Source organism: Schistocerca piceifrons, chromosome 9 (assembly GCF_021461385.2).
Source record: "Schistocerca piceifrons isolate TAMUIC-IGC-003096 chromosome 9, iqSchPice1.1, whole genome shotgun sequence".
Lineage (NCBI taxonomy): Eukaryota > Metazoa > Arthropoda > Insecta > Orthoptera > Acrididae > Schistocerca > Schistocerca piceifrons.
Window position 1 is genome coordinate 91,608,924 of NC_060146.1, and position 20,240 is coordinate 91,629,163.

The window sequence follows — 20,240 nt, forward strand, 5'->3', positions numbered from 1 at the left end:
AATTAAAAAAGGGGTGCACATTGATGTTATATTCAGCTATTGAACACCAGATACAAATCTTGAACATAAAATTAATTAAGAAAGTGATCTGGGGTTTCAACTACTTGATTGAAAACAGATGCAGTCGATTATCACTAATTTATTTTAACTCACGACCTTCAATCATCACATTACATGACCCTCCTAACAGGCAGTGGGAATAAATTGCGTTTATGTGGAGTAAACCATGATAAATCAAAATTAATGCCTATCGACTGACTCAGGCGTAATGCAAAGTGTTAGAAGAATTATACAATGCACGGCCTATGAAACCCTGATCTAACAAATTAATCAGTGACCTAACTCAAGCTGGAGTGAGCACAATATCACCGGATTCAGCATCGCGGGGCGGTGTCGCTGTGCGGATGTCGGCCGGCCTCGTGGTGCTGCAAGGCTGCGCTCGTCGATTCACTCCTAGCTATCTTGCTCAGTACATAGCTGAACGAAAACTTTCTATCTCCAGGCCCAATCGTTCTGTTTGCTAAGTCATAAATTGCCGAGATGCTCACTCTCTCTCAGGCAAGCTGAGTAAAGAACGCCACGTCCGCACTCTAGGCAAGCTGGGAACGGAAGACTTCTACGGAGACTTCTCACAGTCCGCTCTTCGCCTCAGTTTCCCCTCCAGCAAAATCACTCACGCCAATTGCAGCGCAAGTCGCGTTAATTATGCACTGCTTCCCAGCGCCGACCAATGCCTGATCTGGGAAGTGAACAAATTCCCACAAAATTTCCCTTCCTCTCAACTTGTGCTACTTAGCTCCTCCCATGCCACCCATCAAGGTTAGCAATTTTTCCGAAATTCTGACTCCCTGGAGAGTACTTCAAATTCCTTGTTCGTACATTCACATCAGAGGCCGGCGTATTTCATTCTGTCGCTCTTCACCTGGTTTACTTCAGACTCTGAGGACCGTGAATTCAGCGTGAAGTTGCTATAGTCACGAACACGAATATTTTGGCCTCTGTTGCCCCCTCCACCGTAGCTTTGCGCGGATTTCTTGCATGTTTCTCTGAAAACGGGATGACGAACATTTATCAACAGGCGTACAAGTTCTCCGTCTGCTTCCCGGTACATCAGCATGGGGTCAACCACCCACTCACTGTCACTCATCTTAAGACAGCTGGAGTCCGCGCCCCGTTACCGCTTTCTCAGAGTTTGTGCCAACCTAAACTGCCTATTGCCGCTTCCCTTCGCGCGCCGCCACCCTGCTACGGTCAACTCTGATACTTCCTTGGGATACACTAGCCTCCAGTAAATCGACGCGTATCCACCAAGTTTTTACGTCACGTGAATTATTTTAAAACCATCACCCAAGATTAATTATTCCAATACGTCCGTACTATATCCTCTACAAGATGTATTGTGCCTTGTCAGTCATTTTTGTTCAGCTCTACTGTTCGCTCAACGTGAGCTCGGTGATCTTTAATGACCATGTAAGGGGCATAATTCTTGCCATCTTACAGTACTTTACCCGATTCCTGACATTTACGGTACACTCGTGAAATTGTCGAACTAGAAAATCCCCACTTTATCGTTATCTCGGAGATGCTGTGTCCCATGGTTCATGCGCCAACTATAACACCACATTCAAACTCACTTAAATCTTGGTAACCTGACATTGTAGCATCGGTAACCGATCTAACAAGACACTTGTTGTATTATATAGGCGTTGCCTATCGCAGCTCCGTGTTCTGCCTGTTTATATATCTCTGTATTTGAGTATGAATGCCAGTACCTGTTTATTTGGCGCTTCAGTTTATGTATGTGTGAGTGTGTGTAAATGTAAGACGGACGTACAGTGTCGTGTCCAGAATTTTTGGACCGAAGTTGTAGCCTCATTGCTTTGTTATTGAATCTACGAGGGTATTTCGGAAAATAAAGATACACCGTATGCCAGAGGAATAGAAGAGCTTTGGCGAGCAAGTTGGCAACACTGGTGTTAACCTTGAACCGTTAGCTTTCTCCTCGCAGTCGTTCGTTAGTTGAACGTTGCTTCTGGTTGGAGTAGGTCGTGTCTAAAATGGCTGAGCCGATTCAGAATCCCACCAAATGCGAAGTGCGCTCCATCATACGTTTCCTTCATGCAAAAGGCCTGCGAACAGTGGATATTCACAAAGAAATTGTTTCTGTTCATGGGAACATTATGAATCGACAAAATGTAACGAAATGGTGTCGTCATTTCTCTGAAGGTAGAACCGATGTTCATGAGGAACAAAGAACAGGTCGGCCATCTGTGATCTCTGATGCCCTTCTTCGGAGAACGGAGGAAGCAATTCGTGCGAATAAACGTCTCACATTGAAAGAATTGCATCAGATCATACTGGACGTGTCAATGCAACTCTTTATGACGTTGTGACTGTAGAGTTAGGGTCCAGGAAATTGTGGGCGCGCGGGGTTCCAAAACTGTTAACGGAAGAACATAAAAGGAAAAGGATGGGCTTTGCACTCGACTTCCTCACACGCTATGCTGAAGCAGGTGATGAGTTCCTTGATCACATTGTGACAGGTGACGAGACGTGGGTTTACCACCACATCCAAGCAACAATCAATGAAATGGTGCCATTCGAATTCACCAAAAGCCAAGAAATTCAAAACGTCGTTTTCAGCGAAAAAAATCATGGCTTCTGTTTTTTGGGACAGACAAGCCATTCTTGTTGTGTTGGCAGAAGAGCCAATACCATGTTACTAGAAGAGGCCGAAACGCATGCGTTTTAGCTCACGCAGGCTGGCGTGAGGAGGGAAGGACTATACTGACGTGAGGTCTGGAACATGACAAGGAATTAGAATTCAAAAAGCGGACGTAATTAGTTTGATACTTGACTTTAATCCATTAATGATGAACGTAGCTCTTGAAGGTACATGATTCACAATATTATCAGTTCAGATACATTCTTGAAGTAACAGAATAGGGCGCCTTGCAAGGTCGTAGCAAATGACGTAGCTGAAGGCTATGCTAAACAGTCATCTCGGCAAATGAGAGCGTATGTAGTCAGTGAACCATCGCTAGCAAAGTCGGCTGTACAACTGAGGCGAGTGCTAGGGAGTCTCTCTAGACTAGACCTGCCGTGTGGCGGCGCTCGGTCTGCAATCACTGATAGTGGCGACACGCGTGTCCGACGTATACTAACGGACCGCGGCCGATTTAAAGGCTACCACCTAGCAAGAGTGATGTCTGGCAGTGACTCCACAATTCTTCTGTTGGAATTTATGCCTCCTGGAACGACAGTTAATGCTGCTGCGCAATGCCAGACTTTGAAACGTCTTCGAAGGGCAATTCAAAACAAATGCAGGGGCATGCTGACAAGTGGAGTCCGCTTGCTTCATGACAATGCTCAACCCCACACAGCACTCGTAACCAACGCACTACTTAAACAATTCAAATGGGACGTATTGGACCATCCGCCATACAGCCCGGACCTTGCGCCCACCGATTTCCATGTCATCCGTTACCTGAAGTCACATCTTGGTGGAAAATCATTCCACGACGATGAAGAGATCAAAGATGAAGTTGAAATGTGGTTCCGCCAACAGACGACAACCTTATATGAGTGTGGGATACCAAAGGTTGTGCACCGACGTAACAAATGTTTGGATAACGGGGGTGATTATGTCGAAAAATAACAAATATACCAGTTAATTAGATGTGACTGACATTTTCTAAATTGTTGTTGTTGTTGTGGTCTTCAGTCCTGAGACTGGTTTGATGCAGCTCTCCATGCTAGTCTATCCTGTGCAAGCTTCTTCATCTCCCAGTACTTACTGCAACTTACATCCTCCTGAATCTGCTTAGTGTATTCATCTCTTGGTCTCCCTCTACGATTTTTACCCTCCACGCTGGCCTCCAATGCTAAATTTGTGATCCCTCGATGTCTCGGAACATGTCCTACCAACCGGTCCATTCTTCTCGTCAAGTTGTGCCACAAACTCCACTTCTCCCCAATTCTATTCAATATCTCTTCATTAATTATATGATCTACCCATCTAATCATCAGCGTTCTTCTGTAGCACCACATTTCGAAAGCTTCTATTCTCTTCTTGTCCAAACTATTAATCGTCCATGTTTCACTTCCATACATGGCTACACTCCATACAAATACTTTCAGAAACGACTTCCTGACACTGAAATACTCGATGTTAACAAATTTCTCTTCTTCAGAAACGCTTTCCTTGCCAGTCTACATTTTATATCTTCTCTACTTCGACCATCATCAGTTATTTTGTTCCCCAAATAACAAAACTCCTTTCCTGCTTTAACTGTCTCATTTCCTAATCTAATTCCCTCAGCATCACCCGGCTTAATTCGACTACATTCCATTATCCTCGTTTTGCTTTTGTTGATGTTCATCTTATATCCTCCTTTCAAGGCACTATCCATTCCGTTCAACTGCTCTTCCAAGTCCTTTGCTGTCTCTAATAGCCGGCCGGTGTGGCCGAGCGGTTCTAGGCGCTACAGTCTGGAACCGCGCGACCGCTACGGTCGCACGTTCGAATCCTGCCTCGGGCATGGATGTGTGTGTTGTCCTTAGGTTAGTTAGGTTTAATTAGTTCTAAGTTCTAGGCGACTGATGACCTCAGAAGTTAAGTCGCACAGTGCTCAGAGCCATTTGAACCACTCTCTTCCCAACAACTGCTTCGCTTTCATGCCCCTCGACTCTTATAACTGCCATATGGCTTCTATTCAAATTGCGAATAGCTTCTCGATCCCTTTATTTTACCCCTGCCGCTTTTAGAATGTGAAAGAGAATATTCCAGTCAACATTGTCAAAAGCTTTCTCTAAGTCTACAACTGCTAGGTTTGCCTTTCCTTAATCTTTCTTCTAGGATAAGTCGTAAGGCCAGTATTGCCTCACGTGTTCCAATATTTCTAAGGAATCCAAACTGATCTTCCCCGAGGTCGGCTTTTACGAGTTTTTCCATTCGTCTGTAAAAAATTCGCGGTAGCATTTTGCAGCTGTGACTTATTAAACTGATAGTCTGTAATTTTCACATCTGTCAACACCTGCTTTCTTTGGGATTGGTATTGTTATATTCTTCTTGAAGTCTGAGGGAATTTCGCCTGTCTCATACATCTTGCTCACCAGATGGTAGAGTTTTGTCAAGACTGGCTCTCCCAAGCCCGTCAGTAGTTCTAATGGAATGTTGTCTACTCCCGGGGCCTTGTTTCGACTCAGGTCTATCAGTGCTGTCAAACTCTTCACGCAGTATCGTATCTCCAATTTCATCTTCATCTACATCCTCTTCCATGTCCATTATATTGTCCTCAAATACATCGCCCTTGTATAGACCCTGTCCTCTAGCCATCCCTGCTTAACCAGTTTTCACTTCCTGTCGATCTCATTTTTGAAACGTTTGTATTCCTTTTTGCCTGCTTCATTTACTGCATTTTTATATTTTCTCCTTTCATCAATTAAATTCAATATTTCTTCTGTCAGCCAAGGGTTTCTACTAGCCCTCGTCTTTTTACCTACTTGATCCTTTGCTGCCTTCACTACTTCATCCCTCAGAGCTACCCATTCTTCTTCTACTGTACTTCTTTCCCCGATTCCTGTCAATTGTTCCCTTATGCTCTCCCTGAAACTCTGCACAACCTCTGGCTTAGTCCAGGTCCCATCTCCTTAAATTCCCACCTTTTACCAATTTCTTCAGTTTCCTAAATAAAAATGGAATGTTGTCTACGCCCAGGGCCTTGTTTCGACTCTGGTCTATCAGTGCTCTGTCAAACTCTTCACGCAGTATCGTATCTCCAATTTCATCTTCATCTACATCCTCTTCCATGTCCATCTTATTGTCCTCAAGTACATCGCCCTTGTATAGACCCTGTCCTCTAGCCATCCCTGCTTAGCCATTTTTCACTTCCTGTCGATCTCATTTTTGAAACGATTGTATTCCTTTTTGCCTGGTTCATTTACTGCATTTTTATATTTTCTCCTTTCATCAATTAAATTCAATATTTCTTCTGTCAGCTAAGGATTTCTACTAGCCCTCGTCTTTTTACCTACTTGATCCTTTGCTGCCTTTACTACTTCATCCCTCAGAGCTACCCATTCTTCTTCTACTGTACTTCTTTCCCCGATTCCTGTCAATTGTTCCCTTATGCTCTCCCTGAAACTCTGCACAACCTCTGGCTTAGTCCAGGTCCCATCTCCTTAAATTCCCACCTTTTATCAGTTTCTTCAGTTTTCTAAATAAAAATTCTATTGAAGGATTGCGAGCCATTGTATCTTTACTTTTCGAAATGCCCTCGTAGAACAGACCATAGCAGTGAGATACAGTGAAGGCGGTTAGGCACAGTGGCTGGGGTCCGCAGCCGGGGACCGCTGTAGCGCCGGCTGCGGAGGCTGTGACGGTCGGCGGTGTCCGCCGCTGCCGCCGCCTTCCGGAGAGGCGCAACCAGAGCGCGGCGGGCGGCCAGCGTCGGATTGTCCCGGCGCCTCTTACCGTAGCCAGCGTAGCGCGGCGCCGAGCGTCGACCCCGCCGTCACTGTCCCCCGGCTGCCTCTCGCGTGTGCTCGCCACGCGACGCGACGTGGTCCGCTTGTCCCTCTGCGGCCTGAGAACTCCTCACGAGCAGCGCGGCCTCCAGCTTCTTAGCTGCCACTCGCCACAGTGCCCAGAAAACGAATGGCCGAGCGGTTCTAGGCGCTACAGTCTGGAACCGCGCGACCGCTACGGTCGCAGGTTCGAACCCTGCCTCGGGCATGGATGTGTGTGATGTCCTAAGTTAGGTTTAAGTAGTTCTAAGTTCTAGGGGCGGATGACATTAGAAGTTAAGTCCCATAGTGCTCAGAACCATTTGAACCCAGAAAGCGGTCACATGTTGCACATCAGTGGAGTCACGTCAGGCGACCGGACCCCCTATCGGCGAAGGAAACTGTAATGGGACGTTAAGACGTCGACTGGCCCCTCACGGTTGTAAAAGGGACCTGAAAAATTACGTTTGCCACCAGGTGAAATATGTATTTAGCCAAATATTCATCAAAACACGAAGCTACGAAATTACCCAACATATTTCGTAGCAACTTGTATCCACATGAACTGTTTTATCAGAGAATGTCTAAAACAGCTTTATTCATTCCGTATCAGTACATAAGGACGAATTTCCTGGGACAACATGGGGTGGGAAAAATGAATGAAAATGGCGAGACACTGCTTGAAGTTTGTTGCTTTTATGGACTCTGCATTAGAAACACATATTTCCAGCTTAAAGATCAGCACAAGGTGTCTCGGAGACACCCGCGTTCTCATCACTGGCATCAACTTGACTTAGTCATAGCTAGGCGTGCTGGTCTCAAAAATGTGCTACTGACACGGAGTTACCATAGTGCTGATTGCCACCCTGGTGGCGTGCACATTGAGGCTCACTCCTAAGAAATATCACCGCGCTTAACCGAGAGGTCATCCCCGTATCATGTTCATGACACACAAAGAAAGCAGGATTTTTACCAGCAATTTTGAAAGTGCTTTCCCAGGAAACGTGCAAGCAGAAAGGAATGTTGATAAGAAATGGGCAAAACTCTCGGATGCAATATACAACTCAGCAGTATTGGTCTATGGAATAAAAGGAAAAAGAAATAAGGACTGGTACGAGCAAAATTTGGAAGAAATGGAACCAGTCACTGAGACTAAACGGAAAGCGCTGCTTGCTTACAAAAAAAAAAAAAAAAAAAAAACCCAAATTAAAGAATTCGAGATGACCTACGAAAAGCAAAGAACAGGGCACAGCAAACATCCAGGAGATGCGCAAATAACTACTGGCTGAATTTATGTGCAGGTATACAGAAAGCGACCGATTCTGGGGATGCTAACGCAATGTACGATGGTTTTAAGAAAGCAAATGGACCAACTGTCAGAAAAACAGCTCCTCTGAAGTCCAAGACGGGTGAAGTCATTACTGATGAAGGCAAACAAATGGAACGCTGGGTTGAACACTACCTCGAGTTGTATGCAGCCGAGAATGAAGTTAGCAAGGACGCGTGTCAAACAAATGCCAGTTATGGACGAATTAGATGCAATGCCTCCTATGGAAGAATTCAGTTGACAAATAGATTCTCTTGCTAACGGAAAGGCCCCAGGTGAAGATGGGATCCCTGCAGAGGTTAGTAAGTATAACAAGTCTGTTCTTCTCAAACATTTTTATTCACTTATCACAACCAGCTGGGAAGAAGGTTATGTCCCGATGAGTATGCGGAATTCGAGGATTGTTACTCTATATAAACAGAAAGGAAACAGAAGTAGCCGGCCGCGGTGGCCATGCGGTTCTAGGCGCTTCAGTCCGGAACCCCGAGTCTGCTACGGTCGCAGGTTCGAATCCTGCCTCGGGCATGGATGTGTGTGATGTCCTTAGGTTAGTTAGGTTTAAGTAGTTCTAAGTTCTAGGGGACTGATGACCTCAGATGTTAAGTCCCATAGTGCTCAGAGCCATTTGAACCATTTTTTTTGGAACAGAAGTGACTGTAACAATTACCGAGGCGTTTCATTCCTAAGTGTAGCCGGGAAAGCTTATGCGAGAGTCATCCTAATGCGATTACAAATCTTAGCTTCCAGAATCTACCCAGAATCTCAGTGTGGCTTCAGGCCTGGCCGATCAACCGTAGATTTGATCTCCTTAAGACAGCTACCAGAGGATTGTCGTGAGCAGCAGAGGTCACTTTATATTGCTTTCATTGACCTTGTTAAAGCGTTTGAGTTAGTGAGCAGAAATGGGCTTTTCAAACTGTTGCAGAAGATTGGATGCCCCCCTAAACTACTACAAATAATTGTCTCTTTCCATGAGAAAACACAAGCAACAATCTGCTTCAACGGTAAAACATCAGAAGCATTCCCTGTTAATAGCGGTGTGAAACGGGTGTGCGTTAGCTCCTACATTATTTGGGATTTTCTTTTCCCATCTGCTCAGATTTGCCTTTGAGGACTGTGAGGAGGGAGTGTATCTACATAGGAGGTCTGATGGAAATCTTTTCAACATTGCTCGCCTGAAGGCCAAGACCAAAGTAAATATAGTTGTTATCCGTGAGTTGTTATATGCGGACGATGCAGCTGTAGTAGCGAACACAGAAGATGAGCTGCAGTATATAATTAACAAACTATCAAATGCCTGTGAAAAGTTTGATCTACTCATCAGCCTTCAAAAGACTAAGATCATGGCGCAGAGCACTACCAACCTTCGATGCATGAGCACTGATGCCAATCCTCTCCAGGTAGTTGATGACTTTACCTACTTGGGATCCACAATATGTAGCAACTTGTCCATGGACACTGAACTTACTAACAGAATCGCAAAGGCATCATCTGTCATGGCTAGATTGAAAAACAGAGTATGGAACAACGGACTGCTTACCTACCACAAAATCTAAATTAAAAGTCTACAACGCTTGTGTTATAAGCACCCTTCTCTATAGCTGTGAGACATGGACAACTCTTTGTAAGCATGAATCTCGACTCAACAGCTTCCCCCAACACCGAAGTCTTTCATCGTGCAAGTACAACCAGCACCTTTGCACTCCTGAGTCATCGACGTCTAAGATGGTTGGGACATGTCAGGCGCATGGATCCTGAACGGATACCGAAATAACTGCTGTACGGAGAACTTCAGGAGGGTGTGAGGCAAGTGGGACGACCGCATCTTCGTTTCAAGGATGTCTGCAAGAGAGTCCTGACCAAGACCAGAATCAATGCAAGTCGCTGAGAAAGCATTGCAGATGACCGTGTCAAGTGGCGTGTAACTGTGCGCAACGGCGTCAAGCTCTCAGGGGACGAACGCACACAGGAACAAATCTGGAAGAGGACAAAGCGAAGAGACAGAGCGGCTTCCGTTCGAAGTCCCTCAAATTTAACATATCCAAACTGCAGTAGGGACTGCCACTCTCGAGTGGGACTTTTTAGCCACAGCAGACGCTGCAGACTCTGAAGCAAGCATGTTACATCATCATCCCTCAAGGATGGACGGATGCGATTATATCAATACAAAAAAAAATCCTCATAAGTGCGAGTAGGACTCCGGCATTGAGAACTCCGTACACACTTAATTTTCTACACCGAAGCTCCAAAGAAACTGGCGTGGGCATGTGTATTCAAATACAGAGATATGTAAACAGGCAGAATACGGCGCTGCGGTCGGCAACCTCTATTTAAGACAACAAGCGTCTCGCGCAGTTTTTAGATCTCTTACAGCTGCTACAATGGCACGTTATCAGGATTTAAGTGAGTTTGAACGTGGTGATATAGACGGCTCACGAACGATGAGACACAGCATCTCCGAGCAGCGATGAAGTGGGAATTTTTCTGCAAGACCATTTCACGAGTGTACAGTGAATATCAGGAATCCGGATATCAGGAATCCGGTAATACATCAAATCTCTGGCATTGCTGCGTCCGGAAAAGTATACCGTAAGAACGTGGTCAACGACGACTAAAGAGAATTGTTCAGTGTGACAGAACTGAACGCTTCCGCAAATTGTTGGATATTTCAATGCTGGGCCGTCAACAAGTGTCTCCGTGCGAACCACTCAACATAACATCGTCAATATGGGCTTCCGCAGCCGAAGGTTCACTCGTGTACCCTTGATGGCACAAAGCCTTACGACTTGCCTGGGCCCGTCAGCACCGACATTGGACTGTTGATGACTGAAAATATGTTGCGTGATCGGAGCAGTCTCGTTTCAGATCCTATCGAGAGGATGGACATCTACGGGCACGGAGACAACCTCACGAATCCATGGGCCCTGCATGTCAGCAGAGGACTGTTGAAGTTGGTGGAGGCTCTGTAGTGATGTGGGGCGTGTGCAGTTGGAGTGATATCGGCGCCGTGATACGTCTAGATACGACTCTGACAAATGACACGTACGCAAGCAGCCTGTCTGATCACCTGCATCCATTCATGCCCATTGTGCATTCCGAAGAACTTCGGCAATTCCAGCAGGACAATGCGGCACCCCACACGTCCACAATTGTTACAGAGTGGCTCCAGGAACACTTCTGAATTTAAACGCTTCCACTGGCCACCAGACTCTCCAGACGTGAACGCTATTAAGCATATCTGGGATGTTTCCAGAATGAGATTTTCACTCTGCAGCGGAGTGTGAGCTGATATGAAACTTCCTGGCAGATTAAAACTGTGTGCCCGACCGAGACTCGAACTCGGGACCTTTGCCTTTCGCGGGCAAGTGCTCTACCAACTGAGCTACCGAAGCAGTACCGGGCGTGAGTCGTGCTACGGTAGCTCAGTTGGTAGAGCACTTGCCCGCGAAAGGCAGAGGTCCAGAGTTCGAGTCTCGGTCGGGCACACAGTTTTAATCTGCCAGGAAGTTTCATATCTGGGATGTCTTACTACGTCCTGTTCAGAAGAGATTTCCACCATCTCGTACTTTTGCGGATTTATGGAGAACCTTGCAGGATTCATGGTGTCAGTTCACTCTGGTACTACGTCAGGCATTAGTCGAGTCCATGCCATGTTGCGCCCCTTCTGCGTGCTCGCGGGAGCCCTACAAGCTAATAGCGAGATGTACCAGTTTCTATGACTCTTCAGTGTAGTTCAAGCATTTGCAATTACTTCTAGTCACTCGGATGAGGAAATAGAGCCCTTCTATGAGTGCCTGTGAAAAAGGGAGGGATTTATAAATCTATTATTGGTGACTCTAATGCCAAAGTTGAAACTACAAGGAAGGTGATTCAGTTATAGGCAAATGTTGAATAGATGAAAGAAATGACAGAGGTGAGAGACAAGTTCAATTTGCAGAATGCATGAAAACACCGATTATGAACAAGAACCATCGCAGTCGAAAAGTTACTTGGGATTGCCCTAAGTTTAAAGTGAAAAAATGGAGTAGAGCTCACTTTTACCAACAGGCCTCAAAACGTTAAAGATATCTCGGTGCTCAACAGGTTCATTAAATACAATGATCATAGCTTAATAAGAACAAGACTTGAATCGAATGTAAAAGATGAAACACTGAAACTAACTAAAGAAAAAAGAAAAATAAATAAATTTTAGGAATCTCGAAGAACGGAAAGAGGAATTTCAAGAAAGTATTACGAGGCTGGTGGCGACTATCAACACAGGATCGTTCGTCAGCAGCGCGAAGAACTCGATGCTTGTGAGCAGAGATTTTCAGATACCGCAGTGAGCTGCCTGGCATGTTTTAAGCAAGCGCCAGTGTGTAAAGCCATAGCGGCTGCAGTTGTTAGACACTGTGCCTACTCGGGACAATGAGTTTCATTCTGACATGCAGCGGCTACTAAAGAGACAGTTTTTCACAGAAGCTGGTTCTCAGTGACGAATCCACTTTTCCTGTGTTTAAAAAAGTGATTCATCCCAACGTGTGTGTTTGGAGCAAGGAACATGTACACAAATCTGTGAAAAACTTTCGTGATTCACCTGACATCGTTTGTGCCATGTCCTCTTCAAAAGTTTATGGACCATTTTTTCTTTGTGGAGAAAACTGTTTCGTGTAACTGAACATGGTTTAGCAATAAATTATGCAACAAAGGCAGCAAGACAGTGGAGACTTCATGTTGAAACTAGATGTTGCTCCTCCAGACTTTCTTTAAGACAATCGTGGTTACTTCATTTCCGAACCTCCTTAGTGTTGGATGTGACCCTCCTCTCCTGTGGTCACTACGGTCATCTAAATTACGAGACTTCTTCTTATGGGGTTATGTGTAAAATCGTGTGTTTCTGCGCCCACTGCCTTTTAATTTGGAAGGGTTCCAAGGAAGGAAAATTAATGCATCACTGATATTAACGGTTGTCACGGCGTAAAGTCAAACGCCGGCGCGCCAGCCGGGAACGATAGAGAAGAGATGGCTGTGAGAATACGGCAGCCAATTTCACGCTGACCGACCCCTCTCCAGGACGACAACGCTTAGAGGACATAAACGCTGCCCCCGACTGGTCGCGGCCCAGTCGAATAGTAGCTTCAAGATTAGGTACTTGTAGAGCAGCGACTTAGGATTGTTGATACTGAAAGACATTGCTTATTTTGCATGTCGCCCTTTGCTTGCGACACATCTGTGTGTCTACAAAAAAATGTTTCAGATGCCTCTGAGCACTATGGGAGTTAACATCTGAGGTCATCAGTCCCCTAGAACTTAGAACTACTTAAACCTAACTAACCTAAGGACGGCACACACATCCATGCCCGAGGCAGGATTCGAATCTGCGACAGTAGCAGTCACGCGGTTCCGGACAAGTGCCTAGAACCGCACGGCCACCGCGGCCGGCTCTGTGTATTCACAAAGTTAAGTATTCTAATCTCTTCCTTTTGTAATAAAACTCATTAATAATATTTGTTTGAATATTGCCTAGCGATCCGAGAAAGCAGGTTTCCTACACACCCCATATTTAACGACTAGTCTGAATTTAACAACCGTGACGTATTAAGACGAGTACGGCAAGAGTTTGCGCTACACAGGGAGAAATGATCATCGTAATAAACAAGAGAAATCAGAGCTCTCACCGAAAGATTTAACTGTTCGCTTTTCCTGCACGCTGTTAGAGAGTGAAATGGTACAGAAATAATGTGAAAGGCGTTCCATGTAGATATAGATGTACACGTCGATTATGGGACTAACGTTTGCTTTGTCACAAACGGTGCCCATATGGAGCACCTGCGATGAGAGTTAAAACTTGGAAAGATGCTGCGCTATCGTTTTCAAAACTGGCTCTGAGCACTATGTGACTTAACTTGTGAGGTCATCAGTCGCCTAGAACTTAGAATTAAAACTAACTAACCTAAGGACATCACACACGCCGGCATGCCAGTCGGGAACGATAGAGAAGAGATGGTTGTGAGAAGACGTCAGCCAGTTTCACGCTGACCGACCCCTCTCCAGGACGATAACGTGACAGCAGCAGCCTCTATGCTTGTAGGACATAAGCGTTGCACCCGACTGGTCGCGGCCGAGTCGAATAGTAGCTTCAAGATTAGGACGTGTATAGCAGCGACTTAGGATTGTTTGTACAGAAAGACATTGCTTATTTTGCATGTCGCTTACGAACCTGCGGCCGTAGCGGTCGCTCGGCTCCAGACTGTAGCGAATAGAACCGCACGGCCACCCCGGCAGGCGCTATCGTTTTCTGAAACCCCGGAGGTGCTTATGAATAATCCTGTATAATACACGTTGAAGGTTTCTCTTAATCGTTTTCTTGTGATGATGTTGCACTGTCAGGAGCCTACCTTATTGCAGTTCGTAGCAGCAGATTTCTGTGAGCTAACCAAAGCGTTCCAAAATCCACATTTTTTGCGTACTGATTAGGTGTGCTTCAAAGACAAGTAAAATCTTTCAATGCAGTTGCCTAAACAAACCATTAACAACACGATCACGGTCAGAGTTTAGTAAAATAATAACACGTCAGTTATGGAGTAACGTCACCATATGTCAAAAGGCTAAATAACCATCTTTTGCGAGCGGTTCTAGGCGCTTCAGTCCGGAACCGCGCTGCTGCTACTGTCGCAGGTTCGAATCCTGCCTCGGGCATGAATGTGTGTGATGTCCATAGGTTAGTTAGGTTTAAGTAGTTCTAAGTCTAGGGGACTGATGACCTCAGATGTCAAATCTCATGGTGCTTAGAGCCATTTTTGAACCATCTTTTGCCGCGCAAATCGCTGCAATGCGAGCTGCAAGAGAACCGTTGCAGTTCTGGGCGGTACCGACGGGGTGTGGAGTCTTGCAGATCTCACTGACGTGGCCCACAGTTGAGGATTCATGGGGAAAACAGCGCCAGTCAGGTGGTTTCACATATTCTCTACTGGGTTTACGTAGGGGAGTTTGGTGGCCAGGGCAGTACAGTAAGCTGATCTTGCTGCTCTTCGAACCACGCGAGTTCACTGCGAGCTGTGTGAGACTGCATTGTCCTGCTGATAAATGCCACCGTGCCGAGGAGATATAAAATGGATATTGGGGTGGACATAGTCATCAGGGATGCATACTTCTGTTGACCCAATGTGCCTACCACAATGACGAGGTCGTCCAGGATATGCCGCGAAACATTCACCAGGCCAGTACGCTCCCTGCTCCGACCTGGACTCTTCCGAGGCTTTACGTTTAGATGTTTCACGCGGTACACGCCAACGACGACCAACTGCCCAATGGAGCTTAAAACTTGATGCATCTGAAAGGGTCCGTAGCTCGTGGTCTAGTGGCTAACGTTGCAGCCTCTGGATCACGGGGTCCCGGGTTCGATTCCCGGCTGGGTCGGAGATTTTCTCCGTCGGGAAACTGCGTGTTTGTGTTCTCCTCATCACCTTATCATCATTCGAGACGTGTCGACACTGGAAATGGAAAAAATGGCTGACATCGAAATAAGTGTCCAAGGAATAGAAAAGCAACTGGAATCACTCAACAAAGTCCACTGGACCTGACGGGATACCAATTCGATTCTACACATAGTACGCGAAAGAACTTGCCCCCCCCCCCCCCCCCCCTCTAACAGCCGCGTATCGCAAGTCTCTAGAGGAACGGAAGGTTCCAAATGATTGGAAAAGAGCACAGGCAATCCCAGTCTTCAAGAAAGGTCGTCGAGCAGATGCGCAAAACTATAGACCTATATCTCTGACATCGATCTGTTGTAGAATTTCAGAACATGTTTCTTGCTCACGTATCATGTCGTTTCTGGAAACCCAGAATCTAATCTGTAGGAATCAACATGGATTCCGGAAACAGTGATCGTGTGAGACCCAACTCGCTTTATTTGTTCATGAGACCCAGAAAGGCTCCCAGGTAGATGCTATTTTGCTTGACTTCCGGAAGCCGTTCGATACAGTTCCGCGCTGTCGCCTGATAAACAAAGTAAGAGCCTACGGAATATCAGACCAGCTGTGTGGCTGGATTCAAGAGTTTTTAGCAAACAGAACACAGCATGTTGTTCTCAATGGAGAGACGTCTACAGACGTTAAAGTAACCTCTGGCGTGCCACAGGGGAGTGTTACGGGACCATTGCTTTTCACAATATATAAGAATGACCTAGTAGATAGTGTCGGAAGTTCCATGCGGCTTTCCGCGGATGATGCTGTAGTATACAGAGAAGTTGCAGCATTAGAAAATTGCAGCGAAATGCAGGAAGATCTGCAACGGATAGGCACTTGGTGCAGGGAGTGGCAACTGACCCTTAACATAGACAAATGTAATGTATTGCGAATACATAGAAAGAAGGATCGTTTATTGTATGATTATATGATAGCGGAACAAACACTGGGAGTATGTGTGCGGAACGATTTGAAGTGGAATGATCATATAAAATCAATTGTTGGTAAGGTGGCTACCAGGTTGAGATTCATTGGGAGAGTCCTTAGAAAATATAATCCATGAACAAAGGAGGTGGCTTACAAAACACTCGTTCGACCTATGCTTGAGTATTGCTCATCAGTGTGGGATCCGTACCAGGTCGGGTTGACGGAGGAGATAGAGAAGATCCAAAGAAGAGCGGCGCGTTTCGTCACAGGTTTATCCGGTAAGCGTGATAGCGTTACGGAGATGTTTAGCAAACTCCAGTGGCAGACTCTGCAGGAGAGGCGCCCTGCATCTCAGTGTAGCTTGCTATCCAGTTTTCGAGAGGGTGCGTTTCTGGATGAGGTATCGAATATATTGCTTCCGCCTACTTATAACTCCCGAGGAGATCACGAATGTAAAATTAGAGAGATTCGAGCGCGCACGGAGGCTTTCCGGCACTCGTTCTTCCCGCGAACCATACGCGACTGGAACTGGAAAGGGATGTAATGACAGTGGCATGTAAAGTGCCCTCCGCCACACACCGTTGTGTGGCTTGCGGAGTATAAATGTAGATGTAGATGTTGTATGGGCGCTGATGACCATGATTTTCGGCGCCCCACAGACCAACATCATCATCACCTGAAAGGTTCACCTGTCGCCACTCAGTGGACGTTCAGTATTGGCGTGCAGCTTCCAGTCTTGGTCACCAATGAACAGAAGTCAGCATGGCTGCATGAAATAGGCTCCTGGTGTTGAGGCGGACACACAGCAACGTTCGGTGAACGATCGATGAGGTGGTACTGTAGCTGGCTCCTTGATACATAGAGGGGTCAGTTGCTCAACCGTTGCACGTCTATTCGCTCGTACACGTGTCAGCAGCCATTGTTCACGCCTGTCATCTAAGGGCTGCGGTACATCACAGTTGTTTCAGCGGTGTTTTGAATAACACCATTTTGGCATGCATGGTATACTTTAAGGATAGCAGCACATGAGCAGTTTACAGACCTGGCCATTTCGAAATTTCCCTTGGCACGAAACCTGGTGATCTTGCTCTTTTGGACGTCAGATAAATTGTTCCGTTTCCTCATTACGGCACATCACTGTTTTCCGCGTCCCCCCACCTTTCGTCCCTAGAGACTCTACATACCCTCAAGAGCTGCCGTCTGTGAGTGGTTGTTGCTCTTTGACGTCGAACATGAACGGCGTTCACAATAGTTTGAGTGGCACACTTCACACGCCGAGGTAAAGTAACAACATGTACCTAAAACGTCTAAACCATATTTTCGTGCACACGCAGTGTTGTGTACATAGTTCCGCGTAGTCAGCGCATACACAACTTTCCCACTAGAGCGCGCCCCGCTAAGCACAACAGCTCAGGTGCAGCGCTCGTCCGTCTCCGCACTACGAGATGGCGCTGTCTTAGAGACGGACCAAATTCTGCTTCCGAAGATCCGCGTATTAATATGTAACGCAGCTAATGAGACTGCTGCTAACGTAGAACCTTTTCTCCTCGCCGATCACACTCGCGCAGTGATACATGAACACGCGAGGTATTATAACGACTGTACAGACCTCCGATTAGTCAGTCTGCATTTGTCTGTACCAGTCTATAGTCAAGTTTCAGTCTGCACCTAATAAGATTATCATATTCCTGTACATAGCCATGAAGAGAAATGTATAGACACTTTTTCAAGTATCAGAGATACGTGAGAATAAGATTAACGTACCTAGACCAAAGGAACTTCAGATTGTCAATTGTAAGTACCATCCAGAATCAAGTTACGTAATATTATGCTTGTCATTATTTTAATAAATGTGTGTGAAAATTAATCAAGTTCTGTTTAAAGTTGGTCACCGTCAACTGCTACTCTAAGCGTGCAAGTGGCATTTCTATCGTCTGACTTAACGGCAGGAGATAAACACGCCACGATGAGACCACATATTGCTGACAGTCGCCTACTTCGTTAGAGCGACAAGTCAAATAATCTGATGGTGTGTGTACCGAAGTTCTTACAGTACGCACACCACACGCAGATAGCTGAGCAATTAAGTGTGTTGTTAGTGAAAGGCAATATCCTGGTTCAAGATTTTTAAAGTACCTTCTCCCATTTGGTACAAAATAATACTGTCCATGGCAAGCGACATGATTTCCAAAACACTTAAGATAATCTCTCGATACCTTAACAAGCATACGTAGGGGAAACCAAGTTTTGTCGCACGTTTGAGCACCTGGAGTCGCGGTCAGTGTATGGCTGTGTCCCCTTGTCAGTTGCAGACGGATACAAAAACTAGTTAACGAGCATTCTCTTCCTTTGCCGTGTTTAGAGGGAGGGCAGCAGAGCTTTAATCGCTTCTCCTGAGGCCTGTTCGCTGCAAACCAAACTAACACTTGTTGCCGGTACTGGATGCGCACCCCAGTGTTTTGAAACACATTTCTTCTCCTCGTCGGCGCGTCTGACAGCGTAGCGAAAGAAGCTACGCCGTCCACTTTTTGTCGCCTGGCATTTCAGTGTTTAGAGCAGATAATCATCGCCGACGAATGTCGTATCTATCAACGACAATGTGGGAAACGAAGAACAGCAGTTACTTTGCATTTCTGGAGTGTAATATATCTAGACAGAGCAGCATTCACTACTCGTGAGTTTCACTGCGTCCCAGAGAGTACCGTCCCAGTGCACCCTACTCCATTAATTACGAAATACCAGATGATTTAAAAAAAAGAGCAGATTTCAGTTTTTCATTACGGACAAACTAAACCAAAAAGAGAAATACTGGTCCCCGCGAGCACGCATAAATGACGCAACACGACGCGGCATGCACTCGGCTAATGTCTGAAGTAGCACTGGACCGAACTGACGCCTTGAATCCTGCAAAGCTGTCCGCAAATTTGTGAGAGTACGAGAGGCTGGAGACATGTTCTGAACAGCACGTCGCCAGACATCCCAGATATGCTCAAATAATATTCATGTCTGAGGAGTTTGGTGACCAGCGTAAGTCTTTACACTCAGAATAGTGTTCCTGGAGCCACTCTGTAGTAATTCTGGACGTGTGGGGAGTCGCATTGTCCAAGTCCGACGGAATTCACAATGGACACGAATGGATGCAAGTGATCAAACAGGATGCTTACGTTCGTATCTAGACGTATCAGGGGCTCCATATCACTCCAACTGCCCACGGCCCGCACCATTACAGAGCCTCCACCAGCTTGAACAGTCCCCTGCTGACATGCAGTGGCCATGGATTCATGAGGCTGTCTCCATACGCGTACACGTGCGCCTGCTCGACACAATGTGAAATGAGTCTCGTCCGACCAGGCAACGTGTTTCCAGTCATCAATAGCCCAATGTCAGTGCTGATGGGCCCACGCGAGGCGTAAGGCTTTGTCTCGTGCAGCCATCAAGGGTGCACGAGTGGGCCTTCGGCTCCGAAAGAGTATATCGATGATGTTTCGTTTAGTGGTTCTTACGCTGACGCTTGTTGACAGCCCAGCACTGAAATCTGCAGCGATTTGTGGAAGGGCTGCACTTCTGTCACATCGAACGATTCTCTTCAGTCGTCTTTGGTCCGGTTCTTTCAGAATTCTTTTCCTGCAGCAGAGATGTCGGAAATACGATGTTTTACCAGATTCCTGATATTCACGGTACACTCGTGAAATGATCGTACAGGAAAATCCCCACTTCATCCGTACCTCGGAGATGCTATGTCCCATCGATCGTGCGTCATCTATAACACCACGTTCAAACTTACTTAAATCTTGATAACCGACCGTTGTCGAACAACTGCGCAAGACACTTGTTGTGTTCTGTAGGAGCTGCTGACGGAATCGCCGTGTTCTTCTTGTTTCCTTATCTCTGTATTTGAATACCAGTCTCTTTGGCGCTTCAGTATACAAAAGACAGAAACACATTGCACATGTTAGTAGGTACAGGAAGATTCAAAGTTTTCACGCAACTACTCTGTTGTGTGTTTGTAGAATCATGGCGACTACATCACGAGA

General features: G+C 46.0%; 1 non-coding gene across 1 annotated transcript; it reads right to left on the reverse strand.

Moving 5' to 3' along the window:
- Window positions 1-11,152: 11,152 nt before the first annotated feature.
- Trnas-cga lies at window positions 11,153-11,227 on the reverse strand. The gene has a single exon. It is a non-coding gene; the product is annotated as a tRNA-Ser (tRNA).
- Between the last annotated feature and the right edge of the window lie 9,013 nt (window positions 11,228-20,240).